The 26,416-nt window shown below is 38.7% G+C and overlaps 1 protein-coding gene across 3 annotated transcripts in view; it reads left to right on the forward strand.

Annotated features, from left to right (window-relative positions):
• Positions 1-18,837, forward strand: part of LOC126249104 (cGMP-dependent protein kinase, isozyme 1-like) — a 382,876-nt gene extending 364,039 nt beyond the window's left edge. For 2 of the 3 annotated variants that reach the window (XM_049950773.1, XM_049950758.1), the window contains exon 16: positions 16,114-16,405. The gene's annotated coding sequence lies outside the window, so the exon portion shown is untranslated. Of the gene's footprint in view, positions 1-16,113; positions 16,406-18,818 lie in introns of those variants that run through there. The other variant, XM_049950765.1, reaches the window with a different exon arrangement.
• The last annotated feature ends 7,579 nt before the right edge of the window (positions 18,838-26,416 follow it).

The raw sequence follows: 26,416 nt of genomic DNA on the forward strand, positions 1-26,416 counted from the left end.
TAACTGTACATGTATTAGGTTGGTGAATAAGTTTTTTTTTTTTTAGTATTCTGTTTGCTATGGATTTATTTATTGATTGTCATTTTTTGTTTGTAGTTCATTGTTGCTTTATGGGTCTACATATTGTCATTCTGTTGGTTGGAGATCATGAGTGGAGCTGCTGACATTACAAAGTGGCCTGCCAAGTGGAGAATTGGAACATTTCCAACATATTCTTCTGCCTGAGTTCAATAGAAGGGTGACGGCAGCAGAGGCAGCCAGGAACATTTGCACCATGTATGGGGATAATACTCCTATTTAGGGAGTAAAATAACTGATGATGGTCGAAGTAGAGAGGATATAAAATGTAGACTGGCAATGGCAAGAAAATCGTTTCTGTAGAAGAGAATTTTATTAACATCGAGTATAGATTTAAGTGTCAGGAAGTCGTTTCTGAAAGTATTTGTATGGAGTGTAGCCATGTATGGAAGTGAAACATGGATGATAACTAGTTTGGACAAGAAGAGAATAGAAGCTTTCAAAATGTGGTGCTACAGAAGAATGCTGAAGATAAGGTGGGTAGATCACGTAACTAATGAGGAGGTTTGAATAGGATTGGGGAGAAGAGAAGTTTGTGGCACAACTTGACTAGAAGAAGGGATCGGTTGGTAGGGCATGTTTTGAGGCATCAAGGAATCACAAATTTAGCATTGGAGGGCAGCGTGGAGGGTAAAAATCGTAGAGGGAGACCGAGAGATGAATACACTAAGCAGATTCAGAAGGATGTAGGTTGCAGTAAGTACTGGGAGATGAAGAAGCTTGCACAGGATAGAGTAGCATGGAGAGCTGCATCAAACCAGTATCTGGACTGAAGACCACAACAACAACAACAACATGGGGATAATAGCTGTAGGACAGAGCACAGGAAGAAAACAGTTTTCTTGTTTTAAGGAGAATGGTTTTCACGTAGGTGACTCTTCATGTTCAGGAACATGACCATTTAAAACCATTAATCCACAATGATCTACATCAGTGTACTCAGGAACTGCCAAATATGATGTACTGTGGTCATTCCACCAATGTGCACCATTTGCATGCAATGGGGAAGGTTCAAAAATTGGGTGAACTGGTACCACATGCTCTAAGCAGAAATTTCAAAAATCAGCGGGTGGCCATATATACATATCTGCTTCCTCACCATCAATTGGCTCATGAACAGCACCAACAATTCCTATCCTGTATCATTACTTGTGATGAGAAATGGTGTCTTTATGCTAACATAAGGAAAAGAAAAGAATGGTAGAGCCCAAACAAAGCAGCAACTCCCTGTACAAAGATGTGTGTGCTTCACAAAAGATGACGTTATGCACCTGATGGAACAGCGACAGTATAGTGTACTACGAAGTGCTTTCCCAAGGTAGGTGTAACCATCACTGCTGACATTTATTATCAACAGCTGAGATGTCTTGCAGATGCGATCCAAGAACAACAACCAGAAAGACTGTGTGAAGTGAATCTACTCCACAGTAACACACACCCATGTTCTGCTAGACTGATAAAAAAACCCTATACAGGTGTTGGGTTGGAAAGCCATACCACACCCACCTTATTCACCTGATCTGACACCCTCAGATTTTCACCTTTCCTGCTCTCCATCAAACAACCTTGCAGAAACATCCTTTCTGCATGAAGATGTGCTCCAAACATGGCTCGATGTGTTCTTCACCTCAAAACCACATGATTTCTACAGTTGCAGAATTGAAAAGTTACCACTGTTGATAGGCTGTAGTAAATACTGAAGGAGGATATATTATTGATAACTTAAGTCACTGTTAGGATATCTGTTGTGTTTATTAAAACTCTATGAATTTATACACTGAAGAAACTGGTACACCAACCTAATATCTTGTAGGGCCCCTGCAAGTGCGCAGAAGTGCCACAACATGACCTGTCATTTACTTGACTAATGTCTGAAATCATGCTGTAGAGAATTGACACCATGAATACTGCAGAGCTGTCCAAAAATCCATAAGAGTACGATGGGGTGGAGATCTCTTCTGAACAGCATGTCAGAAGGCATCCCAGATATCCTCAATAATGTTCATGTCTGGGGTGTTTGGTGGCCATCAGACATGTTTAAACTCAAAAGAGTGTTCCTGGAGCCACATTTTAGCAATTCTGGACATGTGAGTTGTCGCATTATCTGGCTGGAATTGCCCGTCTGTGGGAATGCACAGTGGACATGGATGGATGCAGGTGATCAGACAGGATGCTTACATACGTGTTACCTGCCATAGTTGTTTCTAGGTGTATCAGAGGTCCCATATCACTTGAACTGCACATTCCCCACACCATTACAGAGCCTTGAACAGTCCCTTGCTGACATGCAGGGTCCATGGATTCATGAGATTGTCTCCATACCCATACACACCCATCCAATCGATACAATTTGAAACTAGTCTCATCCGAGTAGGCAACATGTTTGTCATCAAGGGTACATGAGTGGGCCTTCAGGTCCAAAAGCCCATATCAATGATGTTTCATTGAATGGTTTGCACGCTGACACCTGTTGATGGCCCAGCATTGATATCCACACCAATTTGCGGAAGGGTTACACTTCTGTCACACTGAATGATTGTCTTCAGTCATTGGTCCCATTCTTGCAGGATCTATTCCCGGCTGCAGCAATGTCAGAGATTTCACGTTTCACTGGATTCCTGATATTCACGGTGCACTCGTGAGATGGTTGTATGGGAAAATCTCCACTTAATTGCTATGTAGTGGTTAATTAAAAAAAAAAAATAAGAAGAGAAGAAAAAGTTGAAAATATGGAAGAAATCGTGAATAAAAATGGTTTTTTCAAAATCGTTAATGACCGTGATAAAAGGGAAAGAAAGAAAGAAATGCAGATCGGACTTTGTATTACAGAAACCTATCGGACTTCGTTATTCGGAAAAGCTATTGTTGGGGTGGTCCTTGCGGCGTTTTTGAGCAAAAGTTAAACCAATTTTCACTACAAAAGTTATTGAAAAGAAACAGAGAATAACAGAATGTAACTGACAGGGGAAAGTGGCGTAGACGAGAGATCATCCTTTACCAGATTAACTTATCTTCTTTCGGGCGGCGTCCACGTCTTCAAAAATCTCCTTCATTTCTGCGTGAAAAGTCTGCTCCGAAATCTTGCAATCGTTCAGGAATCACTAATTTATACCAATTAAAATCATCTTGATACTGTATGCAATTTAATTTACTTTGCTACTTCCATCCTCCGAATTTCTTAACAACTTCCACAATATGTCTACACATTAAAATCAGATCAAGACTAGCTAATAAGTTTTTTTTTTTTTTTAACGTCATCAGATCACGTCTGCCTTAAGCTTCGGCTATCAAGAGACAATTGAAACGGAATAAAAAACAAAAAAGAGTTAACAATTTTAGTATTTTCTCTCTGCCGTCGAGCGCTCATACCGCTGCGACGGGATATTTTTATCTGAGGGAACGAATGTATCGCGGCGAAATTCAAAGTCCCGCTACATCACCCCCTCGACTGTCACGCTAAAACATTTAGCGTGGCAGGCTAGCAAACAATACAATAGATATACCTAAATGTCTATTATACATATTTTCCCAGGAAACGCCACGTGCATACTTAGAGGATTATCTTTGTCAATACTTGGTTTCTAAATCTATATACTACATTCAATTGTTACAGTTTTAACCCTTTTTACACAATTAATATATATTTACATACAGTTTGTTTGAACAAGCTGCTCGCCAGCGCAGTTAATGTCATGCTCTTCCAGCGTTGGTTTCCCAATGCATCTCTGGCAGCACGTAGTCTTTGCGCATGCGCAGTAGCATCACTGAATTTCGCGTGCGGCAGTTTCAAAATCGCTGTGTTATGACAGTCTTGAACAATATTCACTCTCACATAGTGTTCATTACAAGTTGTTATTCCAGCATAATTGGCGTGTTAAGTCCGGTGACACCATAAGATTGAGCGTGTGCGTGATCTGAAGCAACGTCCATGTCTTCTGTTACGGCACAACACTCCAGGTCCTTGTGCGTTTTCATGACTATTGTTCCCGGGGCATATATGGTCGATGTAGTTTTTAGTCTCCACATCGCCTACGACAGGTGCTGAGTTTATTGTCTCTAAAGCATCTGAAGGCCGGCCAGGAACAACGGCGTCGATGTTCGCAAAGGTAGGTGTTTCACCACGTTGTTTACACTTGCCAACAAACGTTCATTTGCAGTGTGAAAATCCTCATTATCGTCGAAGTAAATTGCAGTTTATATCGATTTACAAACAGTTATTTGGTTTATGCACCATAAGTTTCACAAACAACACAAAATTCGTCGTTTATAACGTTCACAGTTTGCAACACTTTTTTTTGCAATATTTACATTTTAACAGTTCACTTTGTCCAAGCATGTTTATTAATTTTTTTTTTTTTTATTCAGGTTTGGGCGTGCCAAGGGATATCAGACTTAATATTTAAAGCACGGGCTTTCCTTGATTTATTATTTGTCTCTTTCTTTTGATTCCATATCTTGGCTAGTGGTTGACCAGGCTTGTAATGCCATTAATATTCATGTCTTTTTATTCACACCTGAAAGTTTACTGTCACACAATATATTCTTACATTCCATAAACAAACAATACCCAGCTGCAGGAGGTGGTAGGATAATGGAGAAAGAAAGAAAGATAGAGTGGAAGAAACTATTCACTACCTATAAACTGCCAAATCCTACAGCTATTACATAAAAAGAGAACACAATACATTATAACGTTTACGTCACCTTCAAGGGGTGTGTGAAAGGAGGTGCTTACAATTTACCAAATCATGGGTAAATGTAAGTGTCCTTACGTCAAGTCTGTGTAGTGTAACATCATGACAGATTCTCTGTTTGTGTTGTGATTGTTCATATGACTTAACGTATTATACCTTAACAAATTCTTGCATGAGTGAATCGCATATCTGCTCAGTACACCCTCAATATCTCCACTTCTTGTGGATACCGTCTATACAAATGGAAAATGTATCTCAGAGATTGTCTCTCTCATAATGTGTATTATATGATAACATATCAAATTTCCTCTCAAGAGTTCAACCATGGACTTTCTACTTTAGTGAAGGTTAAACAACATGTATGTGGTATATATATATATATATATATATATATATATATATATATATATATATATATATATATTATCAGTTCTTTCTATAAATCATAAATAAAGAACATATTATTATAATTGACAGTAAAATGTCTCCTTCTCACTGTCCGTTGCTCGAAGTCGGCTGCGCGGATGGTCACTGCTCCTTTGCACTTACCTGGCATAGCCTGAAAAGTCAAATGTCTTCAACGTAGATGTAATTTTGTCATCTGTTCGCTTAAGTGGAGGTGTTGTACGAATCGCAAAACGGCCTTAATAACTCTATCTTCTGCTTCCTCAGGGTTTTCTGTCTTGTGTAAAAAAAAAAATTCTATACAAATGTATTCACATGAGGGCTGTGTAAAAACTATATTTCAACTTAAGTTCCTTAAAATATCATTCTCCTTTCTGAACACAAACTATAAATGTTTTCTTCCACACAGTGGCTTAACAAAACTTAACAAAAGGTTACCAAGTTACACTTCTGCCATAAATTAAAGCTAATGTGTTTCCAAGCTACGTTCTTATCACACTTATCTCCACAGCTGTAATCATCATTATGTTCACTCTGTTTTTCTTGCATTCATTCATTTTCAAGGGCACTGTAAATAGATTCACATTTAACGTCTTGTACTCACGTGTTCTAACTCATCACCAATGTTTTCTTTCAAACTGAAATTCTTACGTAATCTTAAAGATGTAGACTGTTTACTCACTTCTCTATGTAGCACAATATTACCAAAACATTCTCACTCATTCCTTACTCACATATTCATCATAATATATATATTCTTATACATTAAACATATTCCTCACCAAACATTCATATATCACATATGTGGGCCATCTGGCACTTCCATTCTCATAAAACTCCAATATCATCTTCCTCAAATAATCTCTTGTCTCCATTAACTACTTCATATGTCATTACTGATCTCAATAGCTATTATTTCCTCTCATTGTAGTGCCTTGAAATAACTAACTAGTTGTTGATTCACCTTATAATTTACAATTAACAACCAATGTAACCTGCATAGGTCTCATTCCTATATGAATATCTTTTCTCATTCAGTAAGTGTACTCACCTGGGTTTACCTTCTCTTCATAATTATGTGTACAAGTGTAACTGCAGTATATAATTTCCATAAATTAACGTTTGTGTTCTTAGGCTGTATAACTTAATGTTCGTGTATTCAATACAAATATTTATGATCTCGTTTCCACAGCAACTTGCTCATGTTCAACTTAGTTATCATTATATTATGTTGTTTTAGTGCACAAAGGGTTTCAAATGTCTGTGGGGATGCAGCCCCCTCGGCTTGTCAGATAATGGATATTCTAGGGAGTAACAACCTGGGTGAGGTATGCTTGCTATACTAAAAGGACCTGAATATAATAGCTGCCATTTTCTGTTCAGTTGTTTTAACTTTGTAGACTTGGGATGTGAACGCAAAAGAACAAGGTCATCAACCTGATAGGTTTGTGTATTTGTATCATGTTTGTCATACTTCTCTTTCCTGATCTTGGCTTTATTGCACAACGTAGTGTATGCCTGTCTTACTTTCTCTTCCAAAGGTGTATGTGTTGTGGATGCGGTTAGCTTTGGAATGGGCATAGCCCACTTGTTCTGTTCAGGTTTGTTTAATAATAATTCCTGTGGTGGGTATCCTGTTGAGGCATGAGGCAAATTGTTTACTATCTGCTCAAAGGGTGCTAAAAATTCGATCCACTTTGTGTGTTTGTGAGGTGAATGTATTCTCATGAATTGACCAAACTCTCTAAAAATCCTTTCTACGGGGTTCCCTTGCGGGTGAAATGCTGATGTAAGAATATGTTTGATGTTATGTGTGGCAACAAAAGATTTCCATTTTCTTCCCGTAAAATAGGGTGCGTTATCCGTGATAATGCTGTGGGGTTTGCCAAACCTTGTAAAGTAACTGTTAGTCAAACGTCTAGTAATAGCAGATGCGTTGACAGTGCGGATAGCAAACAATTTTAAGTATTTTGAGAAGACATCAAATACAGCAACGATGTATTTCACACCTCCACGAGCTCTGGGATAAGGTCCGGCGATATCCAACGATACTATCTCCAAAGGTCGGGTTGATACAATAGGATGTAATTCATTCAAAGATGATTGGTTGGAAAATTTTGCTTTTTGGCAGATGATACATTTACGAACAATTTGCAACACTCTCCGACGCAGATTGGGAAAATAACAGTACTGTACTATTTTATCAATGCATTTGGTGACTCCGTAGTGTCCCCAAGTTTTGTGTGTGAACGGAATAAAATCGTCAACATGCGCGTCGGGTAGACAAACACACCAATGGTGCGAGTCCGGGGTACGCCTATGAAAAAGTACATTTTTGTGTATTGTGTAATATTTTTGTAAATGTGAAGAAGGATCTGTACGTAATTTCTTTTGATATTTGACCACCTGGGGTCGCTGTCCTGAAGTGAAGCAAAGTTCTTGCACATATTGCGGTAGTATGGTGCGTATGTACCATCATACATAAGTAAGATGTTAAAGTCTGATGTTTGCTCGGAAAGTTCCGAAAAATCCTGTATGCCTTGGGGCAAACGGGACAGGGCATCGGCTACTACGTTTGATTCACCTTTAATGTAAATAATTTCGAAGCTGTATTCTTGCAGTGAAAGGCACCACCGGGTGAGCCGTGAATGAAGCAATTTGCATGATATCAAGAAAGAAAGGGCTTGGTGGTCTGTGTATATGCGAGTATGTTTACCCCAAAGAAAGTAGCGAAACTTACGGAATGCCCAAATAATGGCAAGAGCCTCCCGTTCCGTCACCGAGTACGACCTCTCGCACTCAGTGAGCGTGCGGCTCGCAAAACTTATCGGTTTGATGACAGATTGTCTTGATTCGGAATGAATTTGAAATAGAAAAGCTCCAAGGCCGTATGAGGACGAATCCGTGGCTAGGCAAAAATCTGACGTCATGTCAGGGTGGCAGAGGAGGGGTGCGTTCACCAATGCATCTTTAATAGCCTGAAAATCAGCTTGGCAAAACTCTGTCCATCTCCAAATTGCGTTCTTTTTCAGTAAAGTTAGCAGGTGAGAGCTGTTTTGAAACAAACTTCCGAAAGAAAGAAGATAAACCTAAGAATGCTTTCAACTGTTTGCGGTTTTGTGGAGGAGGGAAATTACGAATAGCATCAATCTTCTTAGAATCGGGACGAATGCCTTCCGGCGAGACAATATGGCCTAAAAACTTGATTTCACGCCTTCCTACTTTGGACTTCGAAAGATTTACTGTGACTCCAGCTTGTGAAAATTTAAATAAAATTTGCTGTATCAGATCAATATGTTCCTCCCACGTATTTGTTGCCACGACAATGTCATCGACATACGCCGTGACGCGTGACAACAAACATGGGCCGAGAACGGCGTCAAGCGCCTCGATGAACACGCCCGCGCTTACGCGCAAACCAAAAGGCAACACACAAAACTGATAACTGCGTCCTTCACAAAGGAAAGCAGTGTATTTACGACTGTCATTGTGAAGGGACACCTGCCAGTACGGTGAGCGGAGGTCAACATTAGTTAGGTATTGTACATTATAAAATTTTAGCAACTGTTCATCCAAGTTGACGGGTCTCGTGTTAACGGGTGTAATAATTTTGTTGATTTCACGTGCGTCTAGCACCAATCTGACATTGCCATCTTGCTTGCCTACCGCCAGGATAGGACTGCAATAAGGGGAATTTGATTTTTCTATGACACCCCAGGTAAACATACGCTCGATTTCACGTAAAACTGCAGGTTTCTTCGCCCATGAAATATTATAATGTGTCCTACAATAAGTCTTATGTGGCTTAACATCCATTTTGTAGCTATAACCTCTGATTACACCAGGCCTCTCACTGAAAACTTGTGCATAATCACATAATAATTTGTACAATTCTTCTTGCTGTTGTTTCGTTAAATAGTCAGATTCGACACATTTCTGATACAATAAATCCTGCTCAGTCTCCTGATAGTCTGAATCTTCAGGTGTTAAATTACATGCACTAACTATGGTAGGATATACCAATTGAAATTGACTTACTTCGTAATGTTTTTGTCGTGGTTCAATCGTCTTGTTAAGTTCAACATTAATTAGTTGTTCTCCTACGGATAATTGACATATGCCATTACTTAAATCTATGATTGCTTTGTGTTCATTCAAAAAATCCATCCCTAGGATGCAGTGTACGATAAGCTTGTCTACAATCAGAAAATTACACTTGAACTGTGTATTGGAAAATGTGAAGTTAACAAGGGCTTGCATGCGTATGTTCTTAGATTTAGTACCTGTGGCACTAACCACGTGGCAATTCTGTACAGGTAGTGTAGGTATGTTCATAATTTGTTTCAATTCATTATAGAATGCGGTTGACATCACACTTGCAGCAGCACCAGTATCGAATAAAATTTGTACATCATAATCGTTAAACTTAACCCATGCCGTAGCTTGTATGAATACTTTAACACGACTGTCTGATTTAATGTTTATCTCGTCGGTTAATTCCTGTTCTGCTGTCATTTTGTCATCGTACCTGAGGAAACAAACCGTCTCAGCCTTTGCGCTCTTACAACACCTCACGACCGAAGAACGAGCGCTTAGCTCGGTCGTCGACTGTTTTCCGTCGTCTGCTGTGTTTGGCCGGGTTCATTGACCAGCTCCACTATGTTTACATTCCGGCCGGTTGGCGCCCACGCGTCAGCTGATGGCGCGCCGTAATTTTGCTACTTCGTGGCGGGGAGTGCATAACTGTACTGGGGAACGGCGGTGGATTCCGTGGAGGGTTATGATTTGTCATGCGTGAATTTTGTGTGTTCCACTTATTCTGTCGGTGATTGTTAGGATTGTTATTGTTTTGGTGGTAATTATGTCTGTTATATGTCATGTTCCTATCAAAGTAGCCCGGGTTGAACCTGTTATTCTCACGTCTCCTATTGCTGTTGTTGTTGTACTGTCTGTGATTTTCATTTTGCATGTAGTTACCATTTTGATATGGGTGATAATTATTGAAGTTATCGTTATTCCACGAATTTCTGCGGTTGTTCCTACCGTCATACACGTTTCCATTTGAATATGTTTCGCGCGCAGGCATCGTATTGTGTCGCGGCGCGGACGGATGGTTCCACCAACAACCGTCACTACGCTTCCTTAGGGGTGGGTGCTGATTTTGGTTACTAATATGAATAAAATTCGAATGGCGTGAATCGCCTCTGTAAACTACGTCCATTTGATCTAAGAAGTTTAAGAAAGTCTTAACGTCATTCTCCGGTACTCCTATTAATCTGTCTCGGTATGGAAAGGGTAAGTGACTCTTTAAAGTGTCAATTATCGCTGGCAAGTCGGCTGGTTTGGTCCAGTACAGTGTCTTGTCTAGGTACCTCTCAAAGTATTGTCTTAATCCAGGATGAGATTTTCACTCTGCAGCGGAGTGTGCGCTGATATGAAACTTCCTGGCAGATTAAAACTGTGTGCCCGACCGAGACTCGAACTCGGGACCTTTGCCTTTCGCGGGCAAGTGCTCTACCAACTGAGCTACCGAAGCACGACTCACGCCCGGTACTCACAGCTTTACTTCTGCCAGTACCTCGTCTCCTACCTTCCAAACTTTACAGAAGCTCTCCTGCGAACCAAGCAGAACTAGCACTCCTGAAAGAAAGGATATTGCGGAGACATGGCTTAGCCACAGCCTGGGGGATGTTTCCAGAATGAGATTTTCACTCTGCAGCGGAGTGTGCGCTGATATGAAACTTCCTGGCAGATTAAAACTGTGTGCCCGACCGAGACTCGAACTCGGGACCTTTGCCTTTCGCGGGCAAGTGCTCTACCAACTGAGCTACCGAAGCACGACTCACGCCCGGTACTCACAGCTTTACTTCTGCCAGGCTGTGGCTAAGCCATGTCTCCGCAATATCCTTTCTTTCAGGAGTGCTAGTTCTGCTTGGTTCGCAGGAGAGCTTCTGTAAAGTTTGGAAGGTAGGAGACGAGGTACTGGCAGAAGTAAAGCTGTGAGTACCGGGCGTGAGTCGTGCTTCGGTAGCTCAGTTGGTAGAGCACTTGCCCGCGAAAGGCAAAGGTCCCGAGTTCGAGTCTCGGTCGGGCACACAGTTTTAATCTGCCAGGAAGTTTCATATCAGCGCACACTCCGCTGCAGAGTGAAACTCTCATTCTGGAAACATCCCCCAGGCTGTGGCTAAGCCATGTCTCCGCAATATCCTTTCTTTCAGGAGTGCTAGTTCTGCTTGGTTCGCAGGAGAGCTTCTGTAAAGTTTGGAAGGTAGGAGACGAGGTACTGGCAGAAGTAAAGCTGTGAGTACCGGGCGTGAGTCGTGCTTCGGTAGCTCAGTTGGTAGAGCACTTGCCCGCGAAAGGCAAAGGTCCCGAGTTCGAGTCTCGGTCGGGCACACAGTTTTAATCTGCCAGGAAGTTCCTTATTGTCTTAATGTCTCTTTTTTAGGGTCATAGGTCTCGGGGTTGCACACTTCTCTCCTTAGACTCTGTTGCTCATTCTCGGACCAGAATTCGTCCAAGAAGGCTTGTTCAAACTGATCAAACGTAAGGCACCGCCGTTTCATAGCGGCACCCCACTTAGCTGCTCGTACTCTCATGAGATTGGTGACGTATCTGATTTTATCGACTTCTGACCAACTACGTGGAAAAACACCGTCAAATGATCTAATAAACACAATAGGGTGGACTTTGTGCTTGTCCTCACTGGAAAATGTCTGGAAATACCCATGTCTTACAAACGTGTCATCGGCCATGCCGGTTGGCGTAACTGTATTGACGTAGTTTGTGTCACTTGCTACTCTAGGTGTCGTACCGTAATATTGCTCGTTTGGTGGAAAAGAAAGCGGCACATTGTAATTTTGATTGGAAATAGGTGTTCTGTCTGTGTCATTAGCCATGGTTTTAGCTGTTTTGTCGTTTCCTGACGATGCGTTTGCACCAATCCCCAAACACGGCACAACATTGTCTCGTAATTTTGTCACTTCGTCTTGTATGTGTTTTGTCTCGTCTTTAACATGTGTCTTTGTTTTTGAAAGTATGTCCTGTGTAATTGTTTCAATTTTTTTGTCCAGATAGTCGTCACACAATTTACATTCATGTACAATTCTTTTGGCCATGTTGGTGTCGTTGTTTAGTGACGCGAGGTCCGCTCGGTCTTCTAATTTTTCTATCTTTTCTTTGAGGTGGGTTTGTTCAAGAACTACCATTGTGAGTTGTTGGGTAATATTTCCCACTTCTTCAGTCAACTTTTCTTGGGTGGAGCTAGCTGAAGTGTGGGCCTGAGCTAACTCTTCCACACGGGTGTTCACTTCCTGCTGCACATTAACTATTTGCGTTAACTGATTCTCACATTGAGTGAGATTGTTTTTTGTTTCATGTGTGAATGTAACCAAAGTTTCTTCCTGTTTAGTTACTCGATCGGACAATGTCTCAAATCGCTGGCTGAGCTGTTGAGTGCTGTTATTTAATTCTGTCATCTGTTTTGTCGTTCGTTCAAAATTTTCGGTCATAGTACGGTTTAATACGTCAAATTTTTCGTCGCTTTTATCTAGCCTTTGTTTAAAGTCCTGACCAAGTGCGTCCAGTTTTGCGTCAATTTTCTGACTAACGTCTCGTTTCATGTCTGCAAATAACTCTAATAGTCGGTCCAGTTTGTCAGTTTCCTGTGTCCTGTGTCCTGTCCTGTGTCCGATTTGTGTCACATTGCTGAATTTGTCTCATATTCGGTTCTGACATTGATGTTAACAATGGCGCTGACGGTCTAGTCTCGCGTCCATTCCACATTTCGTCATTTAAAGTCGCCATCTGTGTATTATCACAAATGTTGCGAGTTTGAGGCAAAATCATTGCATTGATCTGTGAACTGGTCCATGGAGGGAAACGCGGACTTTCGTGTTGGTTGAACGATGAATCTACTTCACTTAACTCATCTGCCGAAACTATCTCTACCTTACCGCGTTCCATTGTAATAGAATGTATAATCGTAAGTCAAAAAGGGAATAATATAAGTATGATTAATAAAGATTTGACTCAAATTTAGGATGAAATATTTTCTCGTCAATGTAAATGATTGCTCTATTGCAAACAATGGTTGAGAAAGACGCAGCAGGGCGGACAAAATTTGTCGTAACAAATGACTGTTTGGCGGTCAAATTCACGATCTTCATATGCAGCTACAACAATACTATAATTACCCCAAACTACAATAGAGATAGATAATTTTGGAAAAATCTAGAAGAAAACTACAGGATGCGTGGAAAGGGAAAAATTGATTCTGCAGTTGGCTATTGAATGCTTGAATGAAACATAATTGTGTGACTCACCATTAAATTTTCTGTCCTGCAGCGGCTGGTCAATCACTTCTGCGTAAATGGTATTCGTCAAAATATGGATTTTCTTAATACATCTCCATCGGATAATCACCAAAAGGTCTCACAATAACAGTTTTGCATCAATATATGCCATGAAAGGAAAACAGATTGAATTAGTTACAAAAGTTCTTTACAATATTGTGGTATCATTTGCTTACGTACAATAAAGTTGGTGTTTTCGTTACCCTTTAAACTTCAGGATTTTTGGTTATTCTCTGTTGGGAAAAAATACAAATTAAAGTTTCAAATTTGCTCAAAAACGACACATCCGAAAATTGCGTCCAGTCGCGGGAGCCAGTTGTAGTGGTTAATTAAAAAGAAAAAAAAATAAATAAGAAGAGAAGAAAAAGTTGAAAATATGGAAGAAATCGTGAATAAAAATGGTTTTTTCAAAATCGTTAATGACCGTGATAAAAGGGAAAGAAAGAAAGAAATGCAGATCGGACTTTGTATTACAGAAAGCTATCGGACTTAGTTATTCGGAAAAGCTATTGTTGGGGTGGTCCTTGTGGCGTTTTTGAGCAAAAGTTAAACCAATTTTCACTACAAAAGTTATTGAAAAGAAACAGAGAATAACAGAATGTAACTGACAGGGGAAAGTGGCGTAGACGAGAGATCATCCTTTACCAGATTAACTTATCTTCTTTCGGGCGGCGTCCACGTCTTCAAAAATCTCCTTCATTTCTGCGTGAAAAGTCTGCTCCGAAATCTTGCAATCGTTCAGGAATCACTAATTTATACCAATTAAAATCATCTTGATACTGTATGCAATTTAATTTACTTTGCTACTTCCATCCTCCGAATTTCTTAACAACTTCCACAATATGTCTACACATTAAAATCAGATCAAGACTAGCTAATAAGTTTTTTTTAACGTCTTCATCAGATCACGTCTGCCTTAAGCTTCGGCTATCAAGAGACAATTGAAACGGAATAAAAAACAAAAAAGAGTTAACAATTTTAGTATTTTCTCTCTGCCGTCGAGCGCTCATACCGCTGCGACGGGATATTTTTATCTGAGGGAACGAATGTAGTGCGGCGAAATTCAAAGTCCCGCTACAGCTACCTCAGAGATGCTGTCTCCCGTTGCTCATGTGCCAGCTATAACACCATCTTCAAACTCACTTTAATCTTGATAATGTGCCACTGTAGCAGCAATAACAGATCTAACAACTGTGCCTGACAGTTGTTGTCATATATAGGCATTGCCAACCACAGCACTGTATTCTGCCTCTTTACATATCCTTATATTACTAGGTATTCTATGACCTTGTTTTGCCGGTCGTCTCGCGGTTCTAGGCGCGCAGTCCGGAACCGTGCGACTGCTACGGTCTCAGGTTCGAATCCTGCCTCGGGCATGGATGTGTGTGATGTCCTTAGGTTAGTTAGGTTTAAGTAGTTCTCAGTTCTAGGGGACTGATGACCACAGCAGTTGAGTCCCATAGTGCTCAGAGCCATTTGAACCATTTTTTTGACCTTGTTTTATCTTGTTTGTACTTTTTTGTCTACGTACTTGTACACTCCATTTCCTTGAAATGGTTTGCAATATATTTACTTGTACATGTGCACAAAATCAATACAATGTTTATTTTCTATTGATGGATAAACAAAATAAACATATAAACGTCATCCCCATTACTTCTTACTTTCCAATAATTAATTGAACATTGGTGATGAAGTAACCAGCTTTGAGCAATTTTCTCCTAATTTCTCCTCTTTCAGCAGGCTGGAAAACTAATAAACATGTTTAATGTAATTGGATAGATAAAAAATCTTCTCATCAAGTGGTGCCAGGAGAGCACACATCTTTCCTTCTCATCCTATCCAGTAAGTCTTCCCTGAGATGGTGTTCTGTGTGACTTCTCCGAACTCTATCCCTTTTCCTAAACCACTCCAGTTCTTTTCCTTCACCTCTCTTCCTTCCCCTTCATCCCTTCTGCCATAAAAAGGAGCCTCTGGCTCCAAAAGCTTGCATATGTAAAACCTTTTTTTTATATGTGTTTTCTCCTGCCACTGCTTGGTGAGTAGATTTCTTATCTATCCTACTACATTATACTGTCAAAATTAGATTTTTTTTTGTTGCTATAATTCATCATGTTTGGTTGTGTTGGAGCTAGTGCATCAAAATATTTAATTCTGAATATGAAAAATGCAGGAATAAAGCGAACTGTGTTTTAAACATCCATAACTACAATATGCATTGTTAGGGTAATGCCACAGAGAATACAAAGCACAGTCCACAAAAGTCTATTACACTCTGAGCTTTGTGCACGCACCTTCACGTATGAAATATATGTCAGTATATTACTTATAGACACAAAGAAAAAAATGTGGTGGTGTCATTCCTCATGCTCTCAATGACTTTGATAACATCTGCCAAATATAATTTATTAGACCACATGAGAGGATTTTGATTGCTTAATGACAATAAAAACATAGCATAACATCTGCAATTATATATTATAGTTGTAATTTCTTCATCAGTCCTGTATCAATGTGTATGTGATTGTGTACCGTATCTTTTGAAATTTTCCGATGTGGTGCAAATATTCAAACTGTTTCAGGTTGAAGTCTTCTTGAATTTATCCAGTATCATTCATCAGCTGACATCACTGAGTTCTACAAAGTTCCTACTTTTTTAGTCAAACAGCAGGCAATGAATAATACTTTAACTCGACAATGATATGGCAATAATTAATAATACATCACTAAAGAGAAATCCTGTTAAATGATAAAGGTTAAGTTATGTTTCATATTGTTTCACTATTTGTATAACTCTTTCTCTCTCTCTCTCTCTCTCTCTCTCTCTCTCTCTCTCTCTCTCTCTCTCTCTCTCCCCCCTCCCCCTTCCTCTCTCTCTCTCTCTCTCTCTCTCTCTCTCTCTCTCTCTCTCCCTCCCTCCCCTCCCCCCTTCCTCTCTCTCTCTCTCTCTCTCTCTCTCTCTCTCCTCTCTCTCTCTCTCTCTCTCTCTCTCTCCCCCTCCCCTCCCCCCTTCCTCTCTCCCCCCTCTCCCTCTCTCTCTCTCTCTCTCTCTCTCTCTCTCTCTCTCTCTCTCTCTCTCTCACCCCCCCTCCCTCCCTCCCTCCCTCTCCACCCTCTCTCCATTTGTGTACCAACTAAGACAACAAAGTATGAAATGAATTAATTCAGATGAACTTTTCATACTCTCTGAGCAATTTGTATTCGTATGTATCATCAGTTACTTGTATCCAATTGTTGTTAAAATCTTTCATTTTACTCAGTGTATGTCTTGAAATATTTAATAAAATATAAATTTTATATATTCTGGATAACAAAAGTCAAACCTTTTTTTATTTACACTGCCCAAACACTGTCATTTGTAACCAACTTTGTCAAAATTTAATAAAGTCCATAACCACATTTTAATGGCAATACTAGCTAATCTTATTTCAAATGAAATGAAACTGGTTTGAATTTTCTTTCGAATTACCCTTTACTTACTCAGTTTTGGAGGGAAACTTATCAAGAAATACATGATATTACGAGTGAGTGAGTGAGTGAGTGAGTGTGTGTGTGTGTGTGTGTGTGTGTGTGTGTGTGTGTGTGTGTGTCATCTATTGTTGAGGAAGGCCTAAATGGCTGAAAGCTTTAATTGCGAGAGATTTTTTTGTTGTGCCTATTTGCGACTCAGCATCTCTGCTGTATGGTGAGTAACAACTTTCCTTTTCATAATATTGTTGCATTCCAGTCTGTATTTTCCATTGTTTGATTTTAATCTTAAGTAATGGTTATTTCCAAAATTCAGTACCACAGGTTTGTAGCCTTGATATTTCTGAATTCAAAAATGTTCACTTTCACTAGGGGAACATGACAGTTTGCAAATTATTTGATCTATAAATTTCACATTTAGCCATTTTTGGCAAGGTTTGTGAACCCCGAGAAGCAGAAATTATTACCACAAAGTAATTTCTATAATTTTGTTTATTTTCTCATTACCCAGCTCATACTTAAACAAATTTCTTGTTTTGCTTATTATGAATTGATAACTTGTGATTTCACTATCTGTCTTGATGTATAATAACAAATTTTAATTATGGAAAACACAGGATAGAATATAACGATATTATGAAAAGGACTGGAGCTGCTGCTCACAGTGTGGCTACAGTTGCCTGAGACTACAGTCGTGTGTGAGTTGCATTTGCATGATTTTTTTGTGTGTGTGTGTGTGTGTGTGTGTGTGTGTGTGTGTGTGTGTGTGTGTGTGTGTGTGTGTGTGTGTGTGTCCGTGTCCGTTGTCTATTTTTGATGAAGGCCTTACAGGCTGAAAGCTTTATTTGTGACAGTCTTCTTGTTGTATCTATCTGTGACTCACTGTCTCCACTGTATGGTGAGTTACAACTTCCTTTTCATAATATTGTTACAAATTTTAATTATTATTCTTATGTTTTCCAATAAGTAGTTGTGTAGGGCAATGCTTCATGCAGTCAGTGCATAAGAGCTTAATTGTCAACATTTCTATGCCACTAGTTGGTATAAGTCGGACAGTAGGAGTCATCCATAATGTTTACATCTTCATGTCAGTATTATTCAGTCAGCATATGATAATCAAATTGTACTGTTCTAAGTGAATCATTCGCACCAACATGTAGTTAACTTCTGTGAGATGGACATTACATGAACATTATGTAATTATGAACTAGTGCATATGTGTGTGCTTTGGGGTGGGGGTTTTGGGGGGGCTCTGATGACTTAAAGTGTGAGTGTGGGTCTGGATTATACTGATTTATTTCCCCAAACAACATTCCACTTCTTTACGAGGTGGCTTACTTGGAATTTTGCAGCCCCTCTTCTTTACGGGATAGTCGGCTGCTGGAAAGTCTCTTGACTTCTTCTCCATCAAATATTGCTAGCTACAGGAACTTTTAAGCCTCTTTCTACTTATAAAATGAGTAGACTTACAAACTTTCCTTTTTGCCAGTTAACGATGTATCTGACTTTCATGCACAATATAATTCACACTTTCAACATACACATGTAACTTTCTGTAAGTACCTCGCACCGTCGAAAATTAGAAACAAAATGAGTTACAGTTAAAAGAAAGTTGGCTTGACTACCATGACTTTCTTAAAATGAATGTGAAAATATGTCTTGCCTCTACTAAGCCTGAGTCAAGAATCTATAAGAGTACTTTTTCAACTGTTCTTGTTTAACATAACAATAGTCAGTGACACAATAAGCATAGAGCAGCATAAAAACTCCGTGGTTCTTCCTTACACATGCATTAACACATCTATGGATTTCCCAACAGGTACTTCTTGGTGCCGTTGGACTGCTGTCTGCCTGCTTCCCGCAACTGATTTTAAACCTGCACACACAGACATGTGACACACAGTAGGTACGATTTTACCATCACACCAGACGTGATGCGCAGTAGGTGGGATTTTACCATCCCACACTCGTATCTAGAGTATCGTGTGTTTGAGACGGTAGAAGGCTGAGTGGTTCTAGAATTTACACAGAAATTCTCAAATCACTACAAATCCCCCCTCAGATTGAACTCTGATATTTTATACATAATCATTATGCAAGTAATATTACTCATAATAGCATTTCATATCTTAACAGCATACATGTCTTACATAAGTTTATATACGTATCTCTTCTTTCAGTAACAATTCTTTGTTCTTTCTTGAACAATTTTTCATTTAAGGTTTCTTCATTCTTTCCTTATTTTACTTTGTTATAAAGACATGAGTGTACACTCAAGGTTTTAGTCAGCTTTACTAATATTTAGGAATTGTGAGGATTTTTTTCTTTTCTTTATTTTCTTTTTCAATTGAAAACTTCAGGTGTTTATGACACAAGAGTAATCTATTTTCTAATCCTATCTTTTTTTACTACCTTTTTCCTAGTGTGTACTGTTTTCATTAGTTGTAACTTGGAGAAACTATGGGTGAATTGAACGAGTTCTTTGGACACTCATTTACTTCCACTAAACATAATAATGCTAGTCCTTTATAGACTTTACACTTTCCAGAATAATTCCTATAAAATTTTTGACTTTTGCCACAATACTGTCTCCTTCTCCTAGGATCAGCACCTATTCCTTGCTTGTCGGTTGACAGTTGACCTTATGAGAGCACTTCCTCTTTCCATTCAGGTACGTACGCCCTTGTAAAACATCCTTATTTTTAGGCTACAGTTCGTCCTATCTCCATGTAGGTATGTCTGCCCTTTATACTTACAAGGGAACCTCCCCATCGCACCCCCCTCAGATTTAGTTATAAGTTGGCACAGGGATAGGCCTTGAAAAACTGTACACAGATCAATCGAGAAAACAGGAAGAAGTTGTGTGGAACTATGAAAAAAATAAGCAAAATATACAAACTGAGTAGTCGATGCGCAAGCTAGGCAACATTAAGGAGCGTGTTAGCTTAAGAGCGCCGTGGTCCCGTGGTTAGCGTGAGCAGATGCGGAACGACAGGTCCTGGGTTCAAATCTTCTCTCGAGTGAAAAGTTTAATTTTTTATTTTCAGATAATTATCAAAGTTCAGGCACTCACACATAATCAACTTCGCTCTCCAAAATTCCAGGACATGTTCAGATTTGCTTGGACATATACCGGATTTGACGGTCTACGCACGGAAACATTTGAAAACGTAAAAAAACATATGTTTTGACAGAGCACAGGGAAAACTGTGCGACTGTGAAACTGTTGCATTCATTTGATGCAGTTTATGTGTCAAACTCTTATGTTTTCATCACTTTTTTGGGAGTGATTATCACATCCACAAGAAAACCTAAATCGGGTAAGTTAGAAGAATCTTTTTACCCATTCGCCAAGTGTGCAAGTTAGGTGGGTCGACAACATATTCCTGTCATGTGATGCACATGCCGTCACCAGTGTCGTAAAGAATATATCAGACGTGTTTTCCTGTGGAGGAATTGGTTGACCTATGACCTTGCGATCAAATGTTTTCGGTTCCTATTGGAGAGGCACGTCCTTTCGTCTACTAATCGCATGGTTTTGCGGTGCGTTCGCAAAACACAGACACTAAACTTATTACAGTGAACAGAGACGTCAATGAATGAACGGACAGATCATAACTTTGCGAAAATAAAGAAAGTAAAATTTTCACTCGAGGGAGGATTCGAACCAAGGACCTTCCGTTCCGCAGTTGCTCACTCTAACCACGAGACCACGGGGCTCTTTGGCTATCATTGCCCTTTATGTTGCATATCTTCCACATGGACTACTCAGTTTGTATATTTTGCTTATTTTTTCATAGTTCCACACAACTTCTTCCTGTTTTCTCGATTGATCTGTGTTCAGTTTTTCAAGGCCTATCCGCTGTGTCAATTTATAACTAAATCTGAGGGGGGTGCGATGGGGAGGTTCCCTTGTTAGTGATTGCCAGGTACACCCCCTTATCCTTTATGAGTAGGCCTAGCAGTTCATTACCCTAATATACATCTCTATGTATACTATAATTAAGTATCTTCTGGTAAAGATAGAATTATATCTTAAATTTTGCATTCATTCTTTAATATATCATTCACTCCCTAGAGTCCTCCTCTACTTATCAACTTCTATACTTTCAATAGATATTACGTCTATATATACTACTTACATCCCACTATCCTTCAATTCATCAGAGTTTTTATTGAACTAATGTTGGTCATGCCTTTTTCTTATTTATCCAATACTCATTACTATTTTATAGTTGTTCCTTATGTATGGACACCTCTCCTTATGTATATTTGATGTAGAACCGTCACTCCTTATATATGTGAGCATAATTCCCTATGTACACACCTTTTCCCGTACAACACCTGGCAGTTCTCACATCATGACAGACTTTGTCTTATATAGTTTAATGTTTGCGTAGAAGTGTATATTTGTATATATGTGGATGTGTGTTTGTGTAGTCTGATTCTTTGACATTCTTATCTAAAGATAAGATGTAGGTTATTAGTAACCACAGAAATAAGGAAAGACTTCAGCGATAGAAGTTTATGAATACGGAAAGAGGGAAAAGATAGACAGGTTTTCAAGATGAGAAGTAAGAAAGGAAAACATAGATGTGGTTTCTAGGATCAAAGAAGATAGCCCCAAAGACAGGAAACCCTTCCCAACCCCCTTCCCCAGGATCCCTACCTCTCAGGTACTTGAGTGAGACTCCAGAGGAGGTTTGGTGTTAAGTCGTCTCCTCCTGAACGGACTCATCCGACTGTCACCTTTTGAGGTCCCCGAAAGAAATTCTAGAAACCCTATGGAAATGGCAAATGAAGGAGAATTAGGCACACTTGTTTGAAAGGTGTAATGTGTTTTTTGTGTTAGTCATGATTTGTGTGTTCTCGTAAATCAAGCTTTTAGGTACAATACCCACCCCTTTGAAAATTTATACAAACCCTCCCATCTATATCACATCTCATAAAAGGTATAAAATACTCTATACAAAATAGAAAATCTATACACTATGGTATAACAATTGTTTGGCTAGTCACATCTTACTATATTTTCCACAAATATAATATTTTATTTAGTTTATTTTGTTTAGATATCACCTTTTTTCTGTGGTTCTCTTAAGTTTTTCTCTATTTTATGGTCATATCCTGTTTTTTAAGCAATAAGATTATAAGATAGTTTTAGATTTTAAAGGAATTCGGTGCAAGAAACTATTTTGGAAGAAACACCGAAAACAACTCGGGATCTGATGGTCGTCGGGATCTGATGGTCATCACTCTGCCCGTTAAATCAGAATGTTAACGCCCATGGGAAACATACAGTTTTACATCCTTTACATTGTATTTCCCCTTCTTTAATCCAGTTGTGGGATCTACTAAATATAATATCTTAGGATGAACCACCGTTTGTACTCAGTACGGTCCCTCATATTTTTGGAAAAACTTATGAGTCTCTCTCTTCAGAGTCGAGCTGGGAAGATGTTGTTTTATAAAAACCAGGTCATCAACTTGGTACTGAGTTTCCACAGCATTTTCGTTATGCTTACTTACTCTTTGTTGCACCTTTTCAATCAAATTTTTAGAAATATTTCCTGATTTACTTCGTAATTGACACTAGAATGTTCAGGCCAATTAAAATACTTAATTAAAGTTTCTCCTTCAAAAAGTTTGCCTATAACATCTAAAGGTGTCAACCCAGTTGATAAATGGGGTAATTCATTTAGGATAAGTTCAAAGTCCTTAATTTTCATTGCCCACGAAGTATGTTTTTCATGGCAGTATGTACGACATAATTTCCCAGTTTCCTTCATTACCCATTCACACGGGTTTGATGAAAGTTTATAATTGGATAGTTTGTCGAATACTTTCCCTTGCTAGGAATTCTCTAAATTTGTTGCTCACAAATTGTGGTCCATTATCTGTAAGAAACTGTTTTGGTTTACCTACTTCTAGAAAGTATTGTTGTAAACAGTGTATAACCATCTGCATATTTGCTCTTTTAATAGGATATAATTTAACATATTTTGACCAGCATTCTATGATAACCAACATATATGATACTCCTCCCTTTTCTTGTGGGAATGGTCCAAAGAAATCTGCTGCTGTAAGATCGTGTAATGACTTAGGGATAATAGGATACATTCTGTATTTAAAACTTATTCATATGGGATATACATTTTTTTATTCTGAAGTGTCCATTTCCCATATGAACATACCATACAAGTTCATCTTCCATTACCTTTGGAACACATAAATGCCAACACTGTGATGTTATGCTTTCTCTCCAAAACAAGTTATGATCTATAATTTTCCATTTTCCTACCTGGTTAGGAAGTAACAAGTTCTGGATACACACAGAAAATATTTCTGTGAAATTAGGATCATGATGGATATTCCCTGTTATTCTCTGAGCCATTTCCTTTACCTTGATGTTTGGATATTCTGCCGACATTTTACGTATCGTATCTTAATAGTGTATTCCTGTAGGAAAAGCATCCAGCACATCAACCTACTGTGTAGTAATTGACTATTCATCAGAAAGGATAAAGCTTGATGATCTGTATAGATATGGATTTCTGATTCCCATACTAGTGACTGAAACTTTTGAATACTCCACACAATTGCCAATAGTTCCTTTCCAGTAGCTGTATAATTTAGTTCGTGTTTATTTAGGCTATCCTTAGCAAAAGCTATGGTTCTATGTTCTACATTACTTGGATCCCATTCTCCATGGAAAAGTTTGGCAGCAATACCATAATCAGATGCATCTGTCGAAATTTTAAACCGTTCGGCCATAACTGGATGGGTGCCTCAACAAGCACTCTTTTAACATTTTCAAATGCATCATTTGCACCTTGATCCCAAGTCCACAGTACCCCCTTTTTTAATAAATGTAAAATTCTCGGGTCATTTAACTCCTGCCCTCGTACGTACCATTGATAGTATTCAACTATACCTATAAATCCTTTTAATTGTCTTACATTTCTGGGGTGCAGACATTCTTTGATAGCTTTTATGCATTCAGGGTCTGGTCTAATTCCCTCTACTCCTACAATATCCCCTAACAATTTAAGCTCTTGGTGCACAAAATACGATTTTGTCAGCTTTACCATAATACCTTTCTCTTTAAATTTTTTTAGAGTCTTGCCCAGAGTTAGACAATGTCCTTCCCAAGTAGCTGATATTATTTGGATATCATCTACATATATTATCAAATCCTTCAATAAATCTCTCCCTAGTGTTTCATCTAACACACATATAAATACAGACACAGAGATATTAAGTCTGAATGGCAATACATTGAAATGATAAGATTTTCCATCAAACAAAAAGGCTGTATATTTCTTGGTATCTGTATGTAATTTTACCTGCCAATATCCCATGGTCAAATCCATTGTGCTAAAGAATCTTGCTTTTTCAAATTTGGACAGCAATTTGTCGATATTAATGGTCAGTCTCTCTCCGTCTTTATATGTCAATTCAGTGCACGAGCATCAAGGACTAATCGTACACGACCTGTAGCTTCCTTCACAACAATCAGAGGATTATTCATTACACTGGAACTTTGTTCTATAATATTATTATCAATCATTTTGATAATCTCATCTTGAACTGCTTTCTTCAAACTCCCCTGTATTGGATACGGTTTGCAAAACAATGGAGTGTCATCTTTGATTTTGAACTTACAGATATAGTCGCTGATGTTACCTGGACAGTCAGAAAACACTACTTCATACTTTATTAAAATTTTATATAAATCTTGCCTTTGATGATTGGTTAATATTAAGGATTCATTAACTTTGTCTTGTATATCAGCTCGATGTGTCCCTCAGTCAACATTCTCGATTTTTGGTGATAACCGAGCTGTAGCTGTGAATCACAGACACTGACACTCAGTTGTTCAGTCTTCAGTGTGACCATTTGTCTCAAATGGTATCCAGCATCTACTGTCATCTCTACCAAAACAAAGAAGATGTTCGTCAAAGTTTAAGATGATTTTAAACTCCAACAACCAGTCCAAACCAAACAATACATCTCTATTAATATTTTCTACTATCAACAGCGTTTGACAAAATAACATGTTTCCAATACTGCAGTTCACCTGAGTTTCGTATTTTACTAGTTTAGTATTTGTTCCTGTTATCCCGATTATGTATACTTCAGTCACTGGCAATAACAGTAAGAGCTGTTTACTCTGTATTGAGTTATAAAATGCGTTTGAGATGAGTGATACCTCACTTCCCGAATCTATAAATATGTTAACCTCGGAATTTTCCACTGTCCTTGCTATTATAGGTTGTGGGTTATTAGTGGCTAAGCTACATTCTTCAAGCAGCAACCATTCCTTTGTGGGTATTTTGTGTGTAAAATTAACATACTTATATGGAATAAATCTCTTAATGTATATCCACAACCTGGGCCCTGGCCCTGGATCCAGGTCGAACTATGTTTTCCTCATTATTACTAATTACCAGTTGATTACCGAAATGAGATATTACATTTCCATTCTGTGTATTATGGTTAGTAGTCGGTACAAATTCTTGAGAAGCTACCAGATCTAAATTTGAATGTGGAAGCTTCTTTCGATAAGTGTCATTACAACTTTTCTTATTGTACTTTTGCTAAGTTTGTCTCATGCTTTTTAAAGTTATTCCCACTATTTCTTTTATAGTTTGAAATTTCACCTTGGTGTAAAGTTTTGTTGCCATCCTTATTTATTGCATTGAGTGTGTCAATAAAAGACAACAACTCATCTATCGTTTTCCAACCACTACATAAGATGTCGTTTCTCGCATATTTGGGCAATCATCTAATTAAAATATGTACCAATCCCTCTTCTTCCATTGGCTTTACTAAGTACTCTGCTCATGTTAAATGCCAATCAAAATATTTCCTCATAGTACCCCAAGTATTAATGTAATATTTTGGGTCCCATGGATCTGATATCAACTTTTCTTGAGCACTGGCAGACCAGTATTTCTCTTTAAATTTCTTCTGGAAGTCCTCCCAAGAGGAAAAATTCTCAGTATTTTCTGTACTCCATTCTGAGGCTTCCCCTAGAAGGTACCGCACAGCAAATTCGGTCTTCTTAGAATCTTCCCAGTTTTTTGGTAATGCTTGGTTAAACCTTTTTAAGAAATGGGTTAGATGTACATCTCCGGCCAGCTTAAATTTAGGGAATAGTCTAGATAACCCTGCATTAGCTCCCCATTGTAAATCAATCCAGCTTCACTAGTTCATACCACATTAGGTGAAGTTACCCTTTTTTCTACTTTGTCTTGAATAAGCTTAAATTCTCTCCACGGGTCTTCTATACTCTTCCTCGTATCATTAAGTTCAGAAGAAGGAATAGGTGATATGTTCCTGGATGTTATTTTCTTGGTAACCTTTCAATCTATAATTTCTCCAAATTGTTCCCCCAAACTAATTACATATATA

Source organism: Schistocerca nitens, chromosome 1 (genome assembly GCF_023898315.1).
Source record: "Schistocerca nitens isolate TAMUIC-IGC-003100 chromosome 1, iqSchNite1.1, whole genome shotgun sequence".
NCBI classification, from domain to species: domain Eukaryota; kingdom Metazoa; phylum Arthropoda; class Insecta; order Orthoptera; family Acrididae; genus Schistocerca; species Schistocerca nitens.